Here is a 4414-nt window from a genome sequence, read left to right as displayed (position 1 = left end):
GTTATGAGTCGCACTGCTCATGTTAGTTGCCTTCATTCTTCCATGTCATTGAGATCACATCATGATGCTTTTGGTATAGTTATCTTGCATTGCATTACATTTTAGGATTCACTACTTTCCACTACATTAAAATAAATTCAATTTTCAGGATGTTGAATCAATGTGAGTTCATGGTGGGTGTAGAAGCATCTTCATATTTAAAATCAAGGACCTTTACATATATTCAATTATCTAGTTATGATGGGTTAATATTAGCTAAGGTTTTGAAAGCTGATTGGACTTGTATCGAAGTTTTGAATTATTGTGAATTATAGATCCAGGGCTAGATTTCTCAGATCTTTTTTTTTTTCAAAATTTTTCTATTTGAGATGCAGTTTGTGTTGATTCTGATTCTCTTTCTTCTTTTGCAGTTTGAAAACCTATATGGATGTAGCCACTCTCTCCCAGATGGTCTTATGATGGCCACAGATGACATGATTGCTGGTAAGGTTGTTGTTGTTTGTGGGTTTCAAGATGTTGGCAAGGGTTGTGCTACAGCCTTGAAAGTCGTTGGAGCTACGGTTATTGTTACAGAGATTGATCCTATATGTGCCCTACAAGTGCTTATGGAAGGCCTTCCTGTTATCACCCTTGAGGATGTAGTTAGCACTGTTGATATATTTGTGACAACCGCTGAGAACAAGGATATCACCATGGTAGATCACATGAGGAAAAAGAAGAACGATGCCATTGTTTGTAACATTGGTCACTTGGACAATGATATTGATATGCAAGGCCTTGAAACTTTCCCTGGCATTAAGAATATTACCATCAAACCTTAAACTGATAGGTGGGTGTTCCTTGACACCAACATTGGCATCATTCTTCTTGCAGAGGGACGTTTTATGGACTTGGGTTGTGCAACTGGCCACCCAAGTTTTGTCATGTCTTTCTCCTTTATAAACTAGGTAAATATTTTTAATGCCCTGCAACCATTGCTTGCACATACTATATTTCCCAGGCATACCGGTCCCTTGATTATATTGTTGCATATGATCCATTTCTATTTTCCAGAAATCCCCATTCCCTGTACCTAGCCCTGTTATATTAAAGCTCATGAAACATATGGTGGAGTGGGTCATTCATGTCATAGAAATGTCCAATTTCAATAATTAATGTCATAGCCATGCTCTCTGTGCTTTTTCATAAACATTATGTTGTTTTTTAATAGATGTTTTCAGGTGGGCATGGTGGAGATGTTGAGATCTCGTCTAGAGTTTTTGAAATGGGATCTTGATTATATGTTGTGATTTGGATTTGGATTCTTGCCTCATTTCTTTGTCACTTGTTGTTTTTTAATAAATGTTTTCAGGTAGATGCGTGAATTTTGAGATTTGGTTAGGGTGCTTTGAAGTAGGATCTTGTCTAGGTGTTGTGGTTTGGATTTGAAATTTGTTCTCATTTCTTTTGAACTCACACTTTTCTGGTGGGTTTGTTGTTGTTTAGATCTTGTCAGGGTGTTTGAGATGTGGAATATTGATTAGTTGTTGTTGTGGAATCAAATTTTATCCATTCAATTATTAAAAAATCAAAATTCCTCACTGCCCTATAAACCACACCTATGGCTTAATAATAATATCTATAATATCCAGTGTCCATACAACATGGGAGTGCCATGGCATCTCCTAAAACAAGTCCATATAGCTTATGACAAAAGCGAGATGGACTCATTTCCCTTCATACGAGGATCGGTCTATGCTTGCAAAGCTGCAAATAGATGTAACCAATTTTAAACACAATTAATATGACCATATTCTCTAATGGTTGTCTTAAGCAAAAAATATAGACTACAAATGTAGTTTATTCTCTGCAGACCATAATATAATTTATCTTTAGAATATGGAGTTTCATGCCATCTATTTGGGTAAAATGAAAGGTTATGTTCATATGAAGATGTAGATCATTCCCACTACCTGACAGAGAAACGTTGGAGTTGTCGTTGTTACTAGAGATAAAAAAACTAAATGACAAATGGGAACCGAACGAACTGGAAATATGGCTCAAGAGTCTTGGGGATTGGAGAGGTGATATGGCCCAGAAATTCAAGAGGAAAAATTCTACGATACTGTAAAGAATGAGACAATTGCAGGAAGTAACAAATAGTAATAAGAACCACATTCATAATCTTAGCAAAAGACAGTCAATCGAATTCTCAGTTTCAACCCCTCTAACGATTGACATGGTAGCACCATTCACAATATAGAAACTACTATAACCATTAAACAATTAGGATTGTAGTACTATTAACCATGTAGAGTCACTCTAATTGTGTTAAAGGCATAATGCTAGACTCTGGCACAACTATATTGAAAAAAAGGTTTTGACTCGAGTTAATTTTCCTTCTAAAAGCCTAACTAGCTAAGAAGTAGTGAAACTTAAGGAAATTACATTACAGACCCAAAATTAATAACCAAGTCTAATAGATGCGTCAATGGAGACCAAAAATTGGAATAGCCTCTTAGGCTCAAGTGGCCATTACAACCATTTACACTTTTAAGGAAACAAGACAGGCAAACCCTGACTCATGTCACCATAAGTCTATGAAATACTTGGAAAATGTAGAGTAATATAATCTTGGGCATGACCGTTGGAAATTCGTCGGCCATAAGCGAAATGAGAGGTGGAACACATCCGCAGACCCAAAATAATTTTAAAAAGGAGGGTTGTTACTGTAGGTAACATATCATAACCATTCCATCAATTTCGTAGATAATACCGAGCCATAACGAAGTCTTGGGTAACCTAGTGAGGGTTAACAGTGAATACCTGATTTCAACCTCTTTCTGCTGGAGCCATCACCCACGTCAACTGGAACCAAGATACTTTGTCTAGTTTCATATTAGTATTAGAACCCCAAGTAAAGAAAAATGAAAGCTGGAAACTTAGCACAGAAATAGTATTAGGTTCATTAGAAATCCTTACATCGTCATTATGGAAACCAGCTATAAAATTTCATAGGGAAGGGTGCAGAGTTTACCTTGCCAAACCTCTGGAAGATGCAAGGGAGAATCTATTTGGAAACCCTACAGAAAATAGGGCGAATGAACCTCGGCCAACATGGATCTAGCGGGTAGTTACCATGACCAAGCTCAAAAAAAACATCACCGTCAAATGGGGATCTGCGTCCTGGACCATTGATGAGATCCAAATCCCGAGATAAATACAAGTGTAAGGATTATAAAAGGTCTCCATAAGTTTCCAGTGCATGAATTCACTATGGCATAATGTCTCTAAGGGGTAATGTCTCTAAGAATATGATAAAAATCATTTTACTTCATTGAATCCAAAACCATCAAGGTAAGGTAAGTTAACTATGGTAATCATTTTATGGAAAGATAAACTCTTGTTCATTTTCCTCTTCAAGGGCAACCTCCCAATGAACTAATGCTCAAATACAATCACTATACTTAACAAATCCAATAAGGAGGACTCAAATATTATTCATTTATAAAACCTAAATTTTAACCACTATTGGTGACTATGCTAATGAATAGACCATATTACATTTATCACATGAAAACTACCTAAAATGATTTATTTAATAGTAAATAACATAACAGACTTTATATACATTGCATTAAATGACCACCATACTTATAATATTATTAACCATTATGGACCCCATTACATCACTAGGGGGGATCCCACCATTTCATCCACTTTGAAACACATTGCTCTCAAATTTTGTATCTATGATGTATCTCCATCAGCCAACATCTTGTGTATGGGAATTTCCCCCACCCTAAGAGTGAACAAGTCCAATAAGTGTGTCCATAAAGGGATCATCAATAAACCAAGGCCCCATGTACAAGTACTACACTCCACACTAAGAATGAAGTCATCCAAGCAATGCATCCAAAAATCCAACTATCAAGTATAAATGTTTCCTTCAATGTTGACAATGAAGTCATCCAAGAAAGGATTACATAATCTTATATCCTAGGTACAATGTGCATGTTGGGTCTCGACTAATCACACATGAAATTGATGAATAGACATGAGGATTTTGTTAAATATTATCACCATGGTCATATGGATCCAAACATCTTTCCACCAAGATACTATGTCATCCATAACCAAAATATCATCCACATAGATACAAAAGGTTAGTTATTGATACGGAGTTATGTACTCTATGGTATTTACAATTACTATTACACCAAAATGTCACGACTGATCATTAGCGGACTTATTTTACCAAGGTCCCTTAATATTATGGTAAAAACTTAGCAGGAAGAACTAAAGGGGAACTTCAAAGTTTAATTTGTTTAATTGTGACTTGGTTAGGCAGGAGGCACCATCTGAGATCCTCACAGCAATATCAATATAATTTACCTAACAACTATCTCTTTCACCAGGTTTCTCTATTGAGGCC

General features: G+C 36.1%; 1 pseudogene; it reads left to right on the top strand.

Annotated features, from left to right (window-relative positions):
* Positions 1-458: 458 nt before the first annotated feature.
* On the top strand, positions 459-821 carry LOC149257781 (adenosylhomocysteinase pseudogene; annotated as a pseudogene).
* Positions 822-4414: the final 3593 nt, after the last annotated feature.

Source organism: Pinus tabuliformis, chromosome 6 (assembly GCF_031772625.1).
Source record: "Pinus tabuliformis cultivar Carrire ecotype Pingquan chromosome 6, CPIR1, whole genome shotgun sequence".
In the NCBI taxonomy this organism is placed as follows: Eukaryota; Viridiplantae; Streptophyta; class Pinopsida; order Pinales; family Pinaceae; genus Pinus; species Pinus tabuliformis.
The sequence above is the reverse complement of the archived record's forward strand: the minus strand, read 5'-3'. Positions and strand labels throughout refer to the sequence as shown.